General features: G+C 50.8%; 1 long non-coding RNA gene across 1 annotated transcript; it reads left to right on the forward strand.

The window, feature by feature from the left end:
* The first annotated feature begins 8,365 nt into the window (after positions 1–8,365).
* Positions 8,366–17,330, forward strand: LOC116808648 (uncharacterized). Its single transcript, XR_012057252.1, has 4 exons — positions 8,366–10,380; positions 11,236–11,361; positions 13,705–13,899; positions 16,596–17,330. It is a non-coding gene; the product is annotated as an uncharacterized lncRNA (long non-coding RNA).
* The last annotated feature ends 3,878 nt before the right edge of the window (positions 17,331–21,208 follow it).

Consider the following 21,208-nt stretch of genomic DNA (forward strand, 5'->3'; position numbering starts at 1 on the left):
TGGGGCACAAGACAAGATGAACAGGGAAACTGCCTGTTGGGTGATGCCCAGCTCTGCCAGCATGGGCAGAGTTGGGCATTGCAGAGCAGAGGCATCTTCCTGCTCCCCGTTTCTCTGAAACATTCTCCATGCATGTTCTAGTACCATTAGCTTTTCCCAGACCTGTTTTACAGGCATTTTTAATGATTCCAAGGGAAAATGAGACTCAAGTGGCCACTGGCAAACCCAGCCCAAAGCTGCCCAGACTTGGGGAGGTTGCCACTTTGTCTGGAAGCATTCTTTATCCTTGGTGCAGGCTCTGTAGTTCCCTTCCATGTTGAAAAGGAGGAGGAAGAAATTTCCATCAGGCTCAGTAAGTTCCTTTCCATGCTGAACAGGAGGAAGAAATTTCCACTTGCTGGGCCAGCACAAGCCAAGACCCAAACTGAACAAAGAACGGGCAGTGGATTCAGGGATATGTAAATCCTCCTCCCCCAGCCTGGGGGAGTTTATTGCCCTCCATGAAGTACCCAGTGTGGCTGTCATTCCTGAGCAGCCCAGGCTGGCTGTTAAATGACAAGGGAAAATTACCCAGTCTGTTATCCAGAAGGCAAGTGAGTAGGAATTTTCCTCCAACTGGTTCAGGACAAAGTTAATGTAGGGAAAGCCATTAAAATTAATGCTGGTAAACAAGAATAAAAACCAGCAGGGTTGTAACAAAATTTGGACCAGATTGGGTTTCCCAGCTGTCGTGCTGCACACTGTCTTAAAGGCAAGGGGCAGAGGGAGGGGGTAAGCTGAGTTCAGAAAAGTCTTGCTGGAGAGGGCTGGGAGGGCTGGAGCATCTGGGCTCATTTGGCACCAACTTTATGGTCCAGCCCTCTAATCCCCTCAGGCTGGCTGTCTTTTTCTGGGAAGCAGTGATGCTGTTTTTTTCTGACGGTCATTACATGTTTTATATGTTCTTGGTATTCATCTGCTCTTCTCCAGAGGCTGCCCTCCCCATTCAAGCCCTGCTTTAGCAATGTGTCCACATGGTTGCTGACTGCAGGTGTTTTGTGTGAGCTAGTTTGGGAGCAGATCTCGGGCTGTTGGGGCAGTGTCTTGCTCCAAGAAACATCTTAAGTTCAGATGGGAAAGGTGTAACGAGGCACAGCTGTGTGTTACTACTCTCTTCTAGGCAAACAGCTTTTTCCAACCCCACAGTGTGCTAACAGGAGCCAGGCAACTTCTGCAGAACGTTTGGCACTGGATGTTCAGCTGACTCGACACACTTTGGAGTAAGTCAAATCTAGTATAACCAATCAAAAATTTCTAGCCCAGAACAGAAGTAATGCCCCACATTTTCAGGTGACTGGTGGTGGTGATGGTACTGGCGAGAAGGAAGAAGGACAAAAGCAGTCAGCCACTTTCTTGCAGCGTCTGAGGGAGCTGGATTGTATGTTTGGAAAAAAGAAGGCAAGAGTCTGAGCACCTTCAGCACAGATGCTGACATCCATTGAAACCTTTCCTCTCCACAAGTCAGTGAAAACAACAGAAGAAATATCCTTTAATTCCCCAAAAAGTATCATATCCTTTGTATATCTTCCTAATGAGGCTGTGTTTGCTCAGAGTTCAATGGCTTTGATGGTCCTGTCCTGGATGGTCAGGTTTTGCAGGTTGGGTGGGTTCTGAAATCTCCAGGCAGCAACTCACAGAGCCAAGTGAAGCTGCTGAGATAAGGAGCTGTGATGCCTCCAGCCCAGTGCTGGATGTCTGAAATTATTCTCTGTGAAGAGGAGGAGAGTCTGGACAGGTCACACCTCTTGCTGGAACAGAAAGCAGTGTGGAGAGAGGCCCAACACACAAGTCTTGTTTTGGAGCCCTGTGGGAATCCACAGGCTGCCTCTGTGGGGAGGCATCAGCCCCTTTTCACCAGTCAAGCTGCTGTCAGGTTGGTGTCTCAGAGGTGGAGAGCTTTCTTTTGTTTTTCATGAGACATCACCAAAGGATCGGGGTGACAGAAATATTTGTGTGGAAGTAACCATATGAACCATTTTTTTAATTTTGGATTATTTGAAAACTAAAACTGTTCATGGGTTTTAAAATTCATGTCCCCTCCAGGTTGCTTTACTTTGTTTTGTTTCTTATTCCCTCTCCCTTATTCCTCAGAGGGAACCATCCAAACCTACACAGTGTGTTACTTTGAGAAATGCAATAGTTTTGCAGTCAAACCTAGGCTGGAAATGCTGCTGGTGATTCATTTGTCTTAGAAATGTAAAAAGGCTTGGATGGAACAGAAACCAGGCTGGTTCAGGGAGAGTTTTCTTGTATGTGAAGATCCACTTCAGCGGGGGAGTTCTTTTTTATTGGAAAAAGAAATTTTTATAGGCTTTGTCTGAGAGACTTGGGCTCCAGCCATTCTTCTGTTGCAGCTTTTTGTATGATACCAAGATCTAGGGCTTGGCTATCCCAGTTCCTGCTTCCCACGTCTGCTGCATTGCAGAGTTCCATGATTCCAGTGCCAGTTCCATGATTCCTTTGTTCTTTAGGGTCACTGCTTCTGCAGGGTGGGATGGATGTGATGCCATTTTTTGCCTTGACTATACTTTGTCACACAGGTCCTTCCCAAACACAAGTATCATATGGATGCACTGCTGTGTCTTGAGGGCAGCAGGCATCTCCTGCTGTCCCATGGTGAGAGGTCCAGGTCCTACATTCATCTTCAGGGTCTGCTCAAGCTCCTCTTCACCAAGAACCTCTTTCTGAAGTTTCTCAGCATCCACCGAGGTTGACAGCCAGGCACCAGGAAGGGAGATTCATGGCTGGTAAGCACCACAAATCCCCTGCAGAATACCTTTTTGGCCTCCAGTTTCCCCATCTATAAGCCAAGCACTTTTAAATAGTGTGCTCTTTGAGACACAGCTTTCTGTTCCCTCAGACAACAGGGACTTTTGGAAAACCTCCAGGTAGTGTCTGAAATCAGATTAGCTGATATATCACATACCAAGAGTAATCCCAGATTGTGGGGGCTGTTCTTAACATCTCCATGGATGTCCCAGAGTTGGCTTGATTGGAGGCAAGGAATACCATGGAAACAGGACTGGGTGGAGAGGCTTGGGCAGTGGGGAGGCTTTGCAGGGGTCAGGAGTGCTGGAAAGTGTCTGTCTGTCTGGAAATAGAACAAGGAGTGGGCTGGATAGAGGAGACCACCACTCCTTTAATGACTGCTGTGAGAGCTGCCACCTCTGCTGCCTAGTGCTGGCCAGATCCATGGTGTGACTGCTCATCTCCAGCTCTCTGTGCCTCACATGCTGCTTTTCCTATAAATAGTCCGGTGGGAAGCGGAGCATGGAGCCACCACAGATGGCCCCCAGTTACACATGCAGTCGTGTGTGAGATCCCAGAGAGGAGCTGTCAATACTTTGCCTCGAGCCACCCATGAAACCTCATTAAAAATGATGTCCTCTTCCTTCACCCCTGTCACCCCCTCACTTCCCACTCCGACTCGCCTGCGTTCAGGCACCCTTATTAAACATGCACTTCTAAGCAAGGAGCGCTGACTTCCCCTTAATTGAGGCATAATAATTAGAGCATTAACACATTAGGAGGGTGAGACAGCATGTTTAGCTTTTGTGATTAATTATCTGAGGATTGTAATAAGTTGTTAAGACATTAATTACTCTGGCATGTTTATTGCTCTTTATTGCAGAACAGACACTTGGTAGCAGCAAGTGCTGGCTCGTCTGGAAATAGAGTCAGAAGTGGTCTGATGGGAGCAGACCACCTACTCATCCTCAAATCAGTGAGCTGCTGCTGGTGGCAACAGGGTGGAGAAATCCCCCTTGGTGACCAAATAGGTTTATTTGTTACAGATGGATGTAGAATGGTACCCGAGTCCCTTAGGACTGGAAAGTCCTTCCTGACCTTTTAATCTGGATTATTCTCCTCTTTCAAATGAAGTGTTTCCTTCCTGATGCTTTGAGCTCCCCTTGATTCGGATCATTGTGTTGCCAAGTTTGGTTAGCATGGCTCAGTCTCTGTCTGGATCTCACCAGGAAGATTGTCTGTATTAAAGACAGGCTGAAGTTTGGAGCATCAGCAGAGGCCAAGGAATGAACCAGGACTGCAGTGGCCTCCCTCACCCTGCCATTGGATGAGTTTTCCTTTGGAGTTTGGGGAAGTAGGTTAGGGGAGGGGCTGGACAGGTTTGGACTGCTGTAGCCTCCTGTTTGCACAGCAGGCTCCTCTGTGTCCCCTGCACAGCTCCAGGTGGGTCTGTCAGGCTGGGACTGATGGCAGAGTTCAGGGCTGCAGGAGGAGTGGTTCTTTTGTGTTCCTGAAACTCTGAGAAAGAGAAAACACAACGTTATAAAAAAGATATGTCATCAAATCAGCAGGGTGACGTGGTGGAGCTGTTCCCAGTCTCCTGCTCTTCCCATGACACACTCATGCTGATGGACCCCCCTGCCCTCTCCTTGCAGTTTTCTGGCTGGCAGGAACACGGGAGATGTGATGGCAGCCCCAACACCTGTAACAGATAAAGAAATTTAGGAATATTATGGAAAACAAGAGGGTGGGGAAGCCATAGGAGCAGTGTGCTGATACCAATTTCTTTTGGGATCCCTGGAATCCAGTGTTTCCTGTCTCTAGGCTGTTCTGTATCCTCATGTTATTGCGACACTTGCCTGTTTCTGCTGGATGCATGGAGCAGGGCAGGAAGGGGGCTCTGTTGCCTCTTTTTAGAGTTAAAACACAAGATGATCCTGACAAGTCTTTGTCCTTCCAAGACTGTCCCAGTGGTCATTTTCCCTGTGGCTTCCACCAGCTCAAGCCGGTGTCACTGTCACTCACTTGTGTGAATGGCTGTGGAGGAAAATTCCCTTCCCTGTGTATAATCTGGGATCTGCCTTGTGTCAGCTGAATGTGATTTGCTGCCTTCAGCCCCTCAGAGCCTGGTCTGGCTCTCGCTGGCCCAGCCTGGGATTGGCATTCAGTCAGGGACCTGCTCTCTGCATTCAGAGCATGGCATGTGCCAGCCTGGCATTCCCTGCTCCACCCTGGGGACAAGGCAGGTCATGACTTATGCATTTTATCATTACAAAGAGAATTTCCTCTAGATGTGTGCAATAAGCAGTGGTGCTGACCTGTGATCCTGGAACTGAGCAGCGTTAATGACTCCCCTTTGCAGGTAATAAGCAGCAAATGTACACATTTTGGGGAGATCTGAATATTTTTTTCTCTTTTTAAGACTGCTGTCTTCCTAGGCCAGACTTAATTAGCAGACCTCATTATTTCCTGAAATGTAACTTGACTTCTATTGAATGAGAATTGTTCAGTGGATGGGAAGCAGCAGAGCAGTGCTGCAATATTCATATTGTTTTAATTGCAACATTAACATTTCATGCCGCTCTTGGCACACTTTCAGGTGCGGCCCTTCAGCTCAGTGCAACACTGTGAAAGGCTGGATCAGAACAATTAGGATAGAGTGACTGGATTTCTGGATTTTCTTTTTTTTTTTTTTTTTTTTTTCCCTTCTATTTTAATGAACATAAGCTTGAATTCAGTCCCCATCTCTCCTTTTGTTGGGCAGAACAAGGAGTCACCGCCCCTGGAGTGTAAATCCTTTTTTGGTTGGTTTTTTTTTTTTTTTTTTTTGATTAAAGGATGTGCTGTAGCACATGTTTAAATTGTCTTTCTGTGGAGCTGAAGCCCCACAGGTACAAGTGATACGTGATCCACCAGGCTGAAGGTGCCTCCTGGGACTTGACCTTTACCAGGTGAATTAGAGAAGTCCCAGAATGTGTCTGGCCAGCTGGGACAGTGTCACAAATGAGCTGGAGGGAAAAATGTTATTTCTCACTTCTCAGTTTCTGCCAGGGCTCTGGAATGCCTGAAGCTGGAAATGACACTTGGAACAGTAAGGACTGGGTTACCAGTGCAGATCCTAAATGAGCACAGGGACCACCCTGCTGTATCCCCAAACTGCATATGGGGCTGGGCTTTCTGACAGAGGGGTCAGGCAGCACTGAAATGCTGGGCTCAGCCCTAGCAAGGTCGTATCACACTGGGGCTGTGAGAACATTAACTGACTCTAAGGGAGAAGCAGGGGGCTGCTGTATCCCCTTCAGAAGGAAGAAGAGGACTTTCTGAGGCTCATTCTTTCCTCCTGGGGGAAGGATGCCCATGCTGCTGCCTGCCAGCCCCGTGCTGGTGCCAGCAGGTCTGTACTGGGGCTGGTGGGCAGCAAGGACCTGTGTGTGGAGGAATGGGCTCCCCCTCAAGTGCCACCCATCAATCAACAGCTAATGAGCAGCTCGATGTGTAAGTGATCCTGCTGAGAGCTCACCAGGCACTGCTCTGACTCTGGCCTGCCTTCCTGGCATTTCCTGGCAGCAGTCTGTGGATGAACCCTCTTTCTGGAAGGTGAAATCTCTGTCCGTGCAGTGGAGAGGCAGTAGGAGAGTTGTGGGGTGAGGGAGCTGCTCGGCCCGTCGGTTCTGCCCTTGGAGCTGGGCATGTCACTTCCATTTTAGGCAGCAGCTGAACTCATCCATAAGTCTGGGATGGTAATTAAGGCTGGAAATGTAGAAGGACTTCAGCTTGGTCTCTTGAAGAAGGGCTAAGGAAGGGCACATATTCCATTTCCATGGGCTTTCCAAAGGCTAACATGCCATCTTACTGACTGGCTCTCCTATCAGCTGAACAGGCCTGAAACCTTCTCCTGTTGGTACTATGTGCAGTGGCATCCATGAAATCTCCTCTTCTCTGGATGTACAGTTTGGGTTTGGAGTCTCTGGTGCCCAGTAAGTCATTTGTGCTGAATGGAGCATCTCCCTTTCCTGGGATATTTATAGCATCTCTCCCACACAGATTGTCTGATGTCTAATAAGGGATGATACACTACAGTTTAGATGGTGCTAATAATGTCTCTCCTTGTTTGGTAGTCTGTTCCCATTAAATTTATAGACTCTGACTCTCTCCAAGACCTCTGTTGCTCTGTCACATCAGCTTGAAATCTGTTTGCAGTGTCAGAAGTTGCTGGGGAGTGGGCAGAGGAGATGCAGCAGCATTGCCTGTGCCTTGCGCTCCTTGGGAAACCAGGCTGAAAATGATGCGGGGACGGGGGAGCTGTGGCTGGGGTCGGGGGCAGCGGGTTTGGGAAGGTCCCGGGGGTGTTGGGAGAAGGCGATGAGCTCCTGGCCCCTTGTGGGAACCAGCGGACAATAAAGGAGCCAGCCCCGAGCTCCTGGCTGGTGTGAAGAATTGCCTGGCTAAAGGATAATGAATGCCACAGCAGGAGACGAAGCGTTTCTCTGAGGCCATTCATCCCCTTTATCACCCTGCTAACAAGCCCCAGAGCGACTTTAGAGAGCCTTCTCTGGAGCAGCAGCATCCCTCAGCCCTGCTGCTGGCTGGGTGCTGGGGGTCAGGGATGCTGCGTGTGGCAGGAGGGCTCAGCAGGAAAACCACGGACCACCTCTCGAATAACAGCCCCGGGCTTGGACCTCTGCTCTGGGGACTGTGCCTTGGCTTTGGTTTGGCTGGCATGGAAACCATACCCTCCTTCAGGTTGTGCGTGGTGCCACCTGAGAGATCCAAATGTAAAAGCCAAGCATCCATCTTTTTTGAAGTACTTCTGGGCAGCACCTGCAGCACCCTTAGGAGGATGGCTCCATCCTAAGTCCCAGCTTGCCTAAGATTTAAGATCTGTAAGAGTTATACAAGACCCAAGAGGAGTTTGGGGCTGCCAGCACGTAGGTAAGTTGGTTCTGCTTCACTTGCAGTGCATCTGAGGCTGTGCGTGAGCCTTGTGAGAGGAGGAAAGGGCAGGAGCGCTGTGCTCTTCATAAGAGCTAATAAAAGCTAATCCATCCCATTGCTCCAAGACACTGGGAAGCATTAGTGGCTGGCTGAGTGCCTCCTCCACCGTGGCAGCGTGCTGTGTGCCTCTGCCTTCCCGCTGGCTGGGAGCAAAGCGTGTCCTCCCGTGGTGGGGAAGGCATCTCTGGAGAGCTGTGCTGCCTGCAACTGCTCCCTGTGGCTGTCATGCCTCCTGAGAAGGAAAAACGGCCAGAGAACCTGGACAGGTGAGTCTGGGAATGAGGATGGACATCCCTTGGGCATTCTCTCATGGCAGGCCTCAGCTCCAAGCAAGTGCCTTGCCTCTGCTGCAGGAGTTGGGCCATGGCTTGTGGGAGCAGAGGAGAGCATCACCTCTGATTTGACTGCTGTATATGAGACCCCCAGAAAGGCTGGAGCCAGTTGAGCCCAAATAAATGCCCAAATAGGTTGGAACACCTTTACCAAGCAGGCTGTGAGCTCACCTGAGCACTGTGTGTGCAGGTATGAGCTGTGCCACCCTGCCAAGAGTGATTTGTGTCTGGGGCACAGTGCACAGTGGGTGATCAAGTAGAAATAATTGCCTGTAATTGGAAGCTTTTTCTTTTTTATCATGTCTGTTTTCTTAATTTCTCCTTCTTCTCCTCCTTCAGGTTTAGCTGTTGGGGAATGCATTTTGTGTGGTAAACACCCCACAACCCGTGCTAGGGGGAGAAGGGAAAGCAAACAGTGTTGTGTTTGGGTGTCCTCAACAAATGCTGATAGTGGTTTTATCAGGGCAAAAAAGGAGGAGAAAAGCTGCAAAGCTTTGCAGATAGAGAGGGCAGAGTGCCATGACAGATAATTGGGTGTTTCCAGTGAGGGGAGAAACAGCAGGAGAGAGCAGCAGGTGGTGGGGTTGTCCTGGAATGTGTTTGCAGAGCTGTGGAACAGAGGAGAAAGTTGGAGCCAGGTATCATGGAGCCAGGTATCTCCTTGAGTGTGAGCAGCAAGAGGATCGTAAGCCTGATTTTTTATTCAGGAGGTCTCCAAGCATTTTAAAAGGAAGGCATTACCACAGGTTAAGAAATTTCCCATCTTGAGGCTTCAGTGACTAAGTTCAGAGGCAGCCAGAGGAACCTGTGAGTGTTGAGCCTTTGTCACAAGCTTTCCTCCCCAAAAGTCTGCGCTCTAGAGCTTGGCCTCTCTCCCAGAGCCCTGCGCTGACCACTGATGATGGGGAGTTCACTGGAGGCCTGCCATGTCCCACGAGGTGGCAGCAGGACCTGTTCCCTCCTGTGGCCACTGCTGTCAGCTGGACTGCCTCTGGGAGGGAGGATGCTGGCAAGCCAAGTGGCCTTTCAAAGCAGGCTGGAACTTAAAGGGGTGTCAGTCCATGTGAGACCTCTGTTCCTGCCCTGACCTCTCGGAGTTTTGGGAGGAGTTCACTTTCAGTCCAGAAACATCTGGTGCCTTTTCTTCTTCTGCCAGCACCATCAATGTCGAGTTGAAGGGAAACACCATACATCACCTTCCTCGTGGGCTGCCATTCAGCCAAGAGTTACAGAGATTAGCCTTCAATCACACGAGGGCTGGAGCTGAAGGAACCCTTCCCGAGGACACGCTGGAGAAACATTTTCATTAGCAGAGGAGAGCGTGATGGAGATGAAGTGGCCCTTCACGTCGGCTGCCAGACCTCTCTCCTGCCTGGCGTTAACAGGACAGGGAATGCTAACCGAGGAGCTGGGGCCAGCTGCAGGGCTCTGAGTGCTGTCTGCACTGTTCCTCCAGATGTGAGGAACAGCTGTGACACAGCAAAGCAGCGCTGTTATAGTCTGGTAGGGGTGGTCTTGGTTTTCCTCCTACCTGTGAGCTCTCACTGCTGGAAGTAAACTGTCCCTCTTGACTGAAAGGAGAAAACCTGTGCTAGGGCACATACCTGAGTGGGTGTGGGCCAGAAAAACAATGTCCTTGGGTGGCAGTGTCCATGGGGCCAGGAGGTATCCCAGCCTCTGCCTCCTGCAGTACGTCTTCAAATCTAACAGGGCTGCCTTGGTGGTAGTAGGGGCTTTCTCTGCTCCATGGAAAGCTGCTCCACAGCTCTTTGCTCTTACTCTGCCTCTCCCCAAGGCAGTTGAGATGCCCAGGATTCACTTCTGCTGTTGATGTTGACGAAACACCCCCTGGACCCCAGCTGGGTGCCCAGCACAGACCTGTCTGTCCCAGTTAATGGGAATTAACCAGCAGGATCCCTGCAGCTCTGTCTGCCGCCCCCCACCACCTCACCTCCCTGGGGCTGGCGTGCTCCTGACAAAGGCAGGCTCCATCTCTTTCACTCACAGCTGAAGGATGCCTTGCCTGCTCCTATCTTGCAGGTTGGAGGGAAATCATTTTAATTTGTGTGGCACATTCCTTTGGGCATAAACTGGGGGAAGAAAAGAAAAAATCCCAAAGAAAGTCTGGCCATTATGGGTATTTTTAGTTGTTTGCAAAGGACCATTAATATCTCTTTCTCTGTCTTTTTTTTTTAATTCCCTGCAGACTGTTCTCTCTCACGGGCTGCCTGTGGTGCTGCATTAACATCACATCTCTGTGGTGAAGGTAAGCTAGTTCTCAGTGCTCCCTGAGACACAGACGCAGAGGGAGCCCCATCTCTCCTCTTCACTCTCCCTGGGTTTCCACCGCATGCACAGCCTCTGAGAAGGAGCTCCCTGGCTGGGAGGGTGAAGGCTTGGAGCTATTTATGCCTTTTGGGATGGGTTTTATCAGGAATGGGATTCGAGCTCCCTGAGAGGGAGGTGATACAGGCTGGCAGCTAGGGAATTGGTTTGGAACTTCAGAACAAATGGCTGGTATAATTTTGGAGCATTCTCTTGTTAAGTTACCTCTCATGTCGCCCTCCTCCATTTCAGAACTGAGAGGAAAACATGGCTCCTGAGCATTTTTTCCCCCTGTGATGCCTTCACCTTTCTTGTTTTCCCTTTTCTCCTACAATCTCAGCTGGCTGAGTTTCACTGCCAGCCTATTGAAAGGAAAGGCACGTGCTGGCTTATGGAGGGAGAGAGACCTGAGACAGGATAAATCTGTATGCAGTGAGAATGGGGGGAAGCAAGTCAGCTGCTCTGACACTTTTATTATGGAGCCAGGCTGCTTGGGGATGAATCTTTCTTGAAACGTGTTGCTGGATGACATTTCTACCAGGTCTCAGCAGTAACCTTCACCAAGCCTTGCTGCCCAGCCCAGTGCTTGCTTTTTCCTGGGACAAAGAGAATGAATATCAGCTGGAAATGCCACGGGCAGCAGGGATCAACGGGGCTCGATGCCCCTCCAGTGAGTCTGAAAGCACCTGGACTTTCTCACCACAGAAGCTCTTCAGGCTTTGGTGACTTCAGCTTGTGGCTGCATGTGTTGTTTTGCAAAGGAGTTGTGGGCTCCTACATCTGTTTCTCATTTCAGAAATGAAGAGGATGCAGCAGAGACCAAAATGAAATTCTCCTTGGAGCTGTCCAGAAGGATGGTTAACTGCAAGAAAATAATATTCCATGGCTCTGGAAAAGGAGTATCCACTTGTTTAGTAACCTGGTAATGAGGTGCTGGCTGTGCTCCATGCAGAGGCTGGAAGCCATGGGAGGTTTGGGGTTACAAAGAGGGCTGGGGAGGGTTTGCTGCCCTCTCAGCTCCTTTGCTGTATCGCTGTCAACTCAGATTTCACATCAAGAGGGTGATGCTATGGCTGGCGGTGACAACAGCAGAATGTCACTGGCAGAGGTGAAGTCTTTCCCTCCATGAGGGTAATTCTCCCTTCCCTTTCCCCTTCCCCTTCCGCTTGGCTTGTGTTGGGCCCTGCTGGCTCCTGTGCTGAGCAGGGCAGGCCCACATGCTACTCAGGGGACAGCACACGCTGTGCTGAGCAGCAGTTCCTGCAGTCTGGGTCAGCGGCTCCCTGGCACTGCTGCCTCTTGGCTGCATGGTGACCTGGGATAGAGGGAAACCCCTCATCACTGCCTGAAACAAACTGGGGCCATGAAGCTGCAATGTTTGCCCCCATGGCAGCACTGCACAGAGTGGTCCTCTGCCATGCTGGCAGGCTTGTACCAGGGATGTCCCTTCAGAACCCTGGGGTCCCCTGTCCTTCTTAGGGCCAGGCCTAAGCTGAGTCTGAGGGGCAGACTTGCATGTTAATGGTTCATGTTCTCTGCAGGCTGCTCTCACCTCCTCTGAGCAGGAGCTGATCTTGCAGGAAGGTGCCTGTGCCCACCTGCTGCAGCAGCCCCTCTACCAGCATCTGTCCCCAGGGGCCAGTTCAGCAAAGCCTTGCTGTTGTTCTGGGTCCAGTTTTCATTCTTCAGCTGGTTATGGAAAAAAGGGTAAAGGTACCTGCTGCTGCCAGGCCACAGTAGAAAACAGAGGAAGGGGATTGACTTCTTAGTGTGCTTAAAGATCCAAAAATTTAATCTGACTGCTTCTCTCTCAGCCCTGATCCTGTTGTATCTTTTCCGTCTGATGCCTGAGCCTTTTTTTCTTTTGCTATTTTTTCTTGTTCCCTTTTTACCCTCACTTTATGAAAAATGGCTTTCCCATCTGCAATTGTCAGGAGTCTGCCTGAGCTGGGTGTACGGCTCAGTGAATATACAAATGTGTGGTTGGGTCGCGGCCCTCCTGCCAGGCCAGAGATGAATTCCAAATGTGCAGGGAGAAGGGCTTCTGCTGCCTCTCATGGTTGTTTTTCTTATCCCAAGGAGGTGTGAGAATTGCCTTTGGGAGCTGTGCTTCCTTCTGCTCCTGCTCTGCTTACCAAGGATCAGTTCTCTCTCATCCATCATCAGATGAGTCCTCCTTGCTGCTCCTCTCAGCTGCTGATGGGAATGCTGGGGAAAGGGACATGTTTTGTTATCCTGCTTTTTACTACTATTCTTTTCCCTCTGCCTTTTGCATCCCACCTCTTAGGCCCATGACAATGCATTGGGCAGGCTGGGGCTTGAGGATACTTGCTGGTCCAAGCACTTTTAAAGAGAGTTAAGGATGAGGTAGAAGGAAGGGCATTGTTTTGTAGAATCATAGAATATCCCGAGTGGGAATTCACAAGGATCATTGAGTCTAACTCTTGTCCCTGCACAGGACACCCCAACAATCCCACCATGTGTCTGAAAGCATTGTCCAAACACTCCTTGAGCTCTGGCAGGCTTGTGGCTACGGCCACTGCCTTGGGGAGCCCAATCACCCTCTGAGTGAAGTACATTTTCCTAATATCCACCCTAAACCTGACACAGCTTCTTGCTGTTCCTTTGGGTCCTGTTGCTGGTCACCAGTTTGACCCAAGCCCCTTAAGAGGCTTAAAACACAGCTTTGGAATTTTTCAGCAGTGGTGCACAACTCCACATAAGATACCCTGAAAGCAGCCAAATGCTCCTGCATATTTCAGCCTTGCTGTGTCCCCTTTCCCTGCTGCAGGTGACCAGCACTGTGGAGCTCTACAAGGAGGAGTTCACCATCTCTGCTGTGTAACTGCAGGGTCACTCAGGTGCCCAGAGGGGGCTGACAGGCAGGGGTTTGCTGAGCTCTGTGCAGGCTGGTATGTGAGCTGCTTCCCTCACCCCTGTGCCCAGAGGAGCTTACAGCCAGGGGGGCTCAGAGGAGCAGGCAGGCAGAAATTGAAATGAGCCTGCCCATCCACGCTCTTGCCACAGTTACCTGGGCAAGGGGGGGGAGGTTTCTGGGAGGGCAGACCCCCACTTTGGCAGGAAGAGACAGCAGGCAGCTTGAGCTGAGCTCATTTTTCGACAAGCAGATGGATGTTCAGTGGGGACCCACGAAAACCCTCTCGCTCCAGGCTGCAAGCCCACCAAACCAAAGTGTTGTGCTGACATGGAAAAAAGCATCGCTCCATTGATGCTCAGCCTGAATTGCTTCTTCCATTCGGTCCAGGACACAGAGACAGCCTCCTCCTGCCACCAGCTCCCATGAGGAGCCGGCTGCACACCTGCAACCAGGCGAGGAGGGAGCAGGAGCTGCTGGGCCACGAGGAAGGGGAGCGATGGCAGATTCCTGCAGCATTTCCACCCCGCGGGGCTCTTGGCGAGGAGCGCTCGTCTGCTTTGAAAGCTCTTAGTGCTCCTGCAGGTGAGAGCCAATTTGTCTGCTTTCCTGCCCAGGTGCCATCTGTTTGTAGGATTGCCTGTGCGGTGGATGAGCACGGCGGGGATGGCGAAGCAAAAAGGGCTGCTGGGGTGGGAGGATGAGCCTAAAACTTTCCTTGGGTATCTTCAGCACTTCTGGCTGCCGTTGTTGCTTCTGCTCTGCACCGCGGTGGGGAAATCACAGCCTGTCATTTGGTGTTCCTGGAGCGTGATGGGGCGCTGAGGCACCGCTAATAGCAAACCATCATTTTAATGCTAATTTCCTACCATTAGCTCAGGCTGGGGGAGGCTCAGCCTGGGTGGAGGGAAGCCATTAACAGATGGAGAAAGGGGGGATGTGTGGGGATTTGTTCTGCACCCCCAGAAGGGACTTCCAAAGGGCAGATGACTAACTACCACTGGGAAAATTGGTGGGAGGCACTGGGGTCAGTCTGTGGTGGATGTGTGGGAGGGAGGAAGAGCGATGCTTTGCTCCGAATCATCTTCCTATAGGCATTTCTTGAGTGCTTCAGACTTTGGCTTGAATTTGGTGTTTGTTGCTTGTGGCCAGCCCTCTGTGCCCTGTGACCCAAGGGATGCTCAGAGTGCTTGCAGGGCTGCAGCTGGTGGCATCGTTGTCCTTTCAGCAAAGAAGACCAGCAGGGCTGTGTTTAGCTGCTGTCATTTTGGGAGGGGCTCCTTAGTGCAGGAGCCTGCACTAAGTTTTGAGTGATGGGCTCAAAGCAGGAAAATTTGGAGCCGTTCATGAGATACCCAAGAGGTAAAAAAAGAAACTTGCCCTTTTGCCATGAGTGCAAAGTCAGCTGTCCCAAGGTGGAGAGCTGGCAGGAGAAACCAGGAACTCAGTTTGGAGTCATGAAGGAAACCCAATCATTTCCTTGCCCTTTCCAGAGGTGGTAGTCCCCACATCCAGCCTCTTGGTCAGTCTCCTCTAGCCATGCCTGCAAAGTGGAGGAGCCTGGGCTGGTGTAGGTGCCTGGAACTCCAGGGGGGTTTGAAGAAATATGACTGTCTGCAGGACTGTAAGGCCTCTTTGGGATTTTTCAGGCAGCAGTCAGAGAGGTCTCTCTACCATTTCTAGACCAACATGGAAACGCTGGGACTAAAGGAATGTCAGCTCAGATGCTATGCCTGTCTGGAAAGAAACTGGTTGCCTACTAATGGGGAACAGCACTGTTTGAAGTCAAGGGCCCAGTGGTGTCCTGTCTGTGGTGTGACACCTCTCCTGAAGACACACCAGCCTGTGCTGATGCAGACCACTGGCTTCATCATTTCATATGGAAGCCTGTGTGGAGATTTTTTAAACCCACCTAAGGACCATTTTAAAACTCTTTTGTCATCTGGCAGAGAAGCAGGGGAAGGACAATAGCAGCCACAATAAACCAGGAACTGGTTAAATGGCAAAGGGATTGAAAGCCAAGAAGGGACCATCCTGCCAGGAGGACAATAGCAAAGGCTACATTAGTAGAGTACCAGCTATCAGATCCCTCTCGGTGTGGAGCATGACTCACTGGTTTTAAAGAAACTATTTCCATCTGAGAAAATGGCTCCTATATTTTATAAAGGCAGCTTTGGTTGAGGAGAGGAAAGGAAAAGTGAAGTGCTACTTTTTCCTACTTGAGGAGGATCAAACTTTCCTTCAAGCAGCCGAGCAAGGAAATCAGTGCCTTATGTGTTCCCAAGAATAATACAATCCAGTAGTTTTGTGGGGAGGAAAGAAGTCAGAATAAAATGGCATTGCTCTTCCCAGTTGAGCACTCTGAATAATGAGCCTGCAGGCTGGAGGGAGAGCTCCCGAGAGAGGCGCCTGCGTGCAGGAGATGGACACAACAAGTGTCTCACATGGGTCGCTATCTGAAGCGATGTCTCTCTAATTTTCTACATCACTGAGAGCACAGCACAGCACCATCAATCATAGTCAACCTCCCCTCAGAAAGCCACATCCTACCTCGCTGTGCTGTGCTGTGCCCCTGTGCTCCTGCCCGTGTGGGGACCGCAGGTGTCCCTGCCGCAGCACTGCAGGCACGGTCCCTCCCAGGGGTTCTCATTCGTTGTGTTAGAGCCTGCCTGGGGTTCTGCCTGTCTCCTTCCTCCACCCCCGGTGCCTGCTCCTTGCCAGCACTTCATTTCCAGATGCATCTTCCCCTCCTGGGGTCAGAAAAGGCCAGATGCTCTCTTTATCCCCAGTGAGGAGAAGGTGTGGGCTGCCTTACCTGGGATAAACTCACTGTGTGCTGCCTGGGGGAGGCCTGAGGGTGGGCTTAGTGCTTGTACTGCTCATCTGAGGGATGGGGAGGTTGGCCTTTGCAGTTCCCATGGAGCCATCAGGGCATGCTTGGGGCTGGCTTCTTTGCCCCAGCTCTGGGCGTGGAGCAGCTTTCATGCTGTGCTTGTCATGCAATGCAGCAGCTCTTGGTCCCTCATTTCTCTTTTTGTGAACCCCCCTGCTCCTTCCTGGCCTGGCTGTGCTTGTACCAGACCCAGGGGCACTGCTTTGGCAGGAGCAGTGGTGGTGGCTCTTCTCCTGGCCAGGCACACTCCGAGAGTAGCCAGAGGGCTGGTGGGACACAGATCTGTTCCTGTGGCTGCTTCTCTACTGCAGCACAGACATAGCTGGTGGGTTTGCTGCCTCTTGCTTCTTTATCTTTATCACGTGCTAAATTGGCTGCTCTTCCTCAGTTGTGGTGGCTCTTGGGCCTACCAAAACCTGGCTGACTTGTTCCTGGTATGATGATACAGAAGTTGTTTGACTCCATGGGCCCAAGCTCCAGCTAGAAAAGCAAGGACCGAGCTGCTTTCTTTGAGCACAGCCTTAGAGAGAAGCATTTTCAGAAGAAACTCTTGGAATTGCCACCTCCCTCTCAGCCTCTTCAGTGGTTTCTGCTGAGCATCCTTGACCTCTTTCTCAGGCATGGTTCCCTGCATGTATCAGCCCTGCTCTGGTGTTGTGGAGCTGTTGCTGGCATCTGTAATAGCTGCATTGTTTACTTCCCAAGTGCCTGCCCTTTCTGTAATGAGCTCTAATTTATCCTGCTATGTACAGGGCTCCAGGATACCTGGAGCAAGGAGGGTGTGCCATTAAACCACCTCCAGGCTGCTACCTGGGCCTGGGATTGCTGATCTCCTGGAGATGTAAAACAGGGAGAACAAGGGGGACCAGATGGAAATGGGGAATAATTACCTTGCAGGGTGAAGGGGGCTGGCTGGGTTGGGAACTGCTGGGAGCTGACATGCAGGTGCAGATGGATGGTTATGGCAGGCAGGGCAGAGGGATGAAAGATGCCTTTTTAAAGCATCTGCCTCCCTCTCTTCCTCTGCTTTATAACCTGTTTTTATAGAGACTGCATGAGGAACACATTTTTTTTATTAGCAGCTTGGGAGTGGAGAGTAATAAAGATTAATTTTTTTAAATAATTCTTTGCATTATCTTTTAATTTCCTGTGGCAGGGTTTGACTTTTAAATCTGCAAATGGACTTAACTGCTAATGTGCTCATCAGTTCAGAAGTGGCAGCTGAAGGAGCTGTGTGACTCAGTGAAGGTGGGAGAGACCCCAGAGTTGAACCTGGAGTCCCAGGAAAGGCTGTTCCACAGTCTTCCCTGGCCAAAAGGACCCATCCAGGTCCACAGCTGTATGTCCATCCCAGCACACTTGGAGAGATCTAATCCATGCTGCAGCTCATGGTGCCCATTTTGCTTCTTCCACTGATGGCAATGATCAAGCTCCCATGAGGAGGAAGGAGGGAAGCCTGACATCCCTGTGGGCTGCTGTGGGTGGCAGGCCCTTGCTGGCCTCCCCCAGGATGGTGTGTCCTGCTGGGACCTGTGCCGAGCTGGGATGGTGGGCACGGGGCTGTCCAGGCCAGCTGGACTCCAGGGAAACAGGGTTACAGCACTGGGGAGTGAGGAAGTGTCAGGAAGGGGAGGAAGTGTCAGAGAGAAATGACAACACTGGGGGTCTGATAGGAAAGGCTCCCCTGCCCCACCAATCCACACCATCCATCCCAGCCTCCACGAGCACAGACCAGCTGATGTTCTACTGGGCTTTAACCTGCTCGGGAGACTGGCTTGCACTGCAGCTGGAGAACCTTCCCTGGCTTGGATGAGCTCTCACATGCCCTGGAAGTGTACCAGGGTGGCACTGGAGCTGGGGAGAAGTGATACCTAGCATGCAGATACCCCAGCCCCACCTTACTTTGACCACTGACCACCTCAGAGCTTGTTCTTCATCACACAGCCCTTTGGTTGAGTTTGCTCTGACTTTCTGATCTCCCTGCAGACAGCATGGTCTAGGCAGAGAGCAGCTTTATGGAGAAGCAGCCAGTGTGGACAGCGGCACTCTGGCTCATGCAGGTATGAAAGCAGCTGCAGCTCAAGTGCCCGATGTGGGATTTGGGAAGGCAGAAGGGGAAGCCCAGTGAAGGGGGAAGCACAGCTGGAATGTCAATTGAGCCCTGAAAAGGCTTTAAACTGGATTATATTGCTCCTGTGTTGGAACCAGGACCAGGATGAGAGCCAAGTCCTGCATGGGGAGCACTGTGCCCCAGGCTGCTCCCTCTGCCAGATGCCATCTGGAGCAGGCTCTGTGCATGCCTGGTGTCTGTGTGCCCTGGCAGCCCTGATGGCCAGCTCTGCTAACCCACAGAGCTCTGCTCCCCCTCCTCCCAGTACTTCTCTGCACACCTGGAAGAGGTAGCAGGGTAGCTGCAGACTCAGCCTGGCCTCACTGCTGCTCCCACAGCTCCCCTTGCTCCTGGGAAGAGGAGAAACCCACCTCAGACCATCCTGAGGTCCATCAGCCCTTGCCAGTCTCCTGTGCTTGCTGGCATTTTGCTGGGCAGGGCTGTTCTGGATGAGGTCTGGCTTTGTGGGCACTGTGCAGGGGCTGTGGAAGGTCTGTCTCTGCATCTGTGCGACTGCCTGGCACCAGGAATCCTGCCTGCAGCAATCAATGTGGTCTGGGTTCCAGTTTTGTACTTTGGCAGCAGGCTGAGCTCTCATCCTGCTGGCCAGGCTTCATCCAGCTGGATCCTCTGGTGTCCAAAGGAATGCCAAAAAGCTTTGGTGCCCGTGGCTGCTGCATGTTTTGGGTGGGAGAGCTTATTCCTCAGCCTTTTGTTTGAATTCTCCATTTATTCAAGGCTTGGACAAAAAACAGACCTTGCCCTCTGCCGGCAGAAGATGACAGAAGTGCTCCTCATCTCAGGAGGGAAACTGAGGCTCAAAGAGCCTGTACCATTGGCACCTCAGTCACACACACATCCTCCCCTCTGTGTACATCTGCCAACCCCTACAGCCCAACATACTGTGAATAACCACAGCTTTGAGTTGTGTTTTTCAGCCAGAAGAAACATCATTTGTTAAATTTTCCAGGTGTCAGGAAAACTGGGAAGACAGCAGAAGCCTCTCCTGTTGTGGTGGGTTCTTCTTTTTTTACCTTGTGAAGTCACAGAGAGAAAAATGGAAATAAAAAGCAGCAGGGAGAGAGCTGTTAAAAAGCTTAAAGCTGTCACAAGGTATTGGTTAGTTTATGTGCAGTGAAGTATACAAACAAGTTTTCAGCTTGTTGGTTGGAGCCAAGGAGCAGGGTTTTTTGTGTGATAAATATGTTTTATAGGTCTTTTATGGGATTTTTTAAAATGCCTGTCCCAATAAATTATTTACCAGGGTAATAAAAGATCAAGGAAATTGTTTCAACCATATCGCTGAGCATCTAAATCCCAAACTTTTACTGGGGTGGAAGGACCCTCTGAATTCCTGTGTCCTTATTAAAGATGGCCCAGATGTGCTGTTTGGCTGTGGTGTCCTTCTGGAGGCCGGGTCCCCAGCCACCCTGACACTCTGTGTATATCCAGGAGGTCCCAGAGGCTTGACACTGGTTTTCCACCCCCTCAGCATTTACTCCTGGGGATGGATAGCATTTCATCTACCACTGGCTGCAAATCTCTTGATAATCTCTGACTTTTTATTTAGGTTTCCAAGAGATCTCAGAAGCTTAATGGTTCTTGCTGAGATGAAGTGGGAGTTGGAAATCACTTGGAAAGCAGAGGGGAGCTTAAAGAACATCCGTGTGGGATGGGCTGGAAGGGCAGCCATGCCATCCTGCGGGTAGCAGGGGCCTTTTCCCATCTCAGGTGTCTGGGTTTGCTCCTCCTTGCTTGGCATCAGCCTCTGCATGCAGCAAGGGCCAGTTCTGCTGCCTTGGTCTCCGTGGCAGACAAACCCAAAATAGCCTCAGTGCAGGAGAAATAAAAATTGATGGTGTTTCAGCCACAACGTCTACAAATGCCTCTTTTTTGGCATTAAAGTAGGCTTTAAGATATCCAGTCACTCTCTCTCCCTGCTCCTCCCAAGAGGAAGGAGGGGGATGGGGTCCTATCAAAGGTCCCCCTTCAGGACAGGACAAATCCTTTGGCTGAATCCCAGACTTTCTGCAGTAAGTGGGATTAGGTGTAACCCCAGTAGTGTTTAAAAGACATCCAGTTGTTAATGCATTGGCTTTTGTGAGGGCTCTGCTCAGGAAAGGTGCAGCCCTGTGTGATAAGCTGGCCATAAATAAATTTAGATGGGATTTTAAAAGCAATTTTTGATGCTTGAAAGATATCCTTCTGGAGTGGCCTTCAAAAGGACTGGTGGGTGGGAAGAGACAGCCACTGTTTCAAGATAGCTCTCAATATTCATGGGCAGGATTATTCATTCAGAGCCTTTCCAGAGGGGAGAGTCCTTGGGTAGCTGGTGTGCTGAAGCGAGACTGGATTGATCTTTGTTTGTGCTGTCTTTGCCGTATGTTAATCCCTCACTTCAGGGTGTCTGCTGTCCTCTGCAGCGTCCAGGGAGGAATCCTCGTCTCCCTTGGTGCCTGCTTTGGCTCCTGGGTTGGGTGGTGGCCCTGGCTCTCTCTCAGGTGGTGGAGAGTGGCCACAGCTGGAACCACATCTGGGGGCAGGGAACATTTCCCTGCTCAGCCGACAGGGAGCACAGGGCTTTGTTCGGCTTCCTGCTGGTGCCTGGAGGCTCTGCAGATCTTACAGTTTTCTGAAATAACTCCTCTGCTATTCCGGGGCGCTAGGAAAGTCACAAAGCTCTTTATCATCCTTGATTGCTTCCCCATGCCACATGACAGTGGTGGCTTTTGGGCTTCCCATGGGCTTGTCTGACAGCTTGGGGCATGGCCATGTCTCCAGGTTTAAAGATGTGCTGGGATGGCAATCCTGGGTGGCTGCTGGATATCCTGATCTGCTCTAATCCTGGGGCGAGGACAGGCAGTGAAAAGGGGCTCATTCCTCTCATGTGG

The sequence above is a fragment of the Taeniopygia guttata genome, chromosome 8, assembly GCF_048771995.1.
Source record: "Taeniopygia guttata chromosome 8, bTaeGut7.mat, whole genome shotgun sequence".
Classification (NCBI taxonomy): Eukaryota; Metazoa; Chordata; class Aves; order Passeriformes; family Estrildidae; genus Taeniopygia; species Taeniopygia guttata.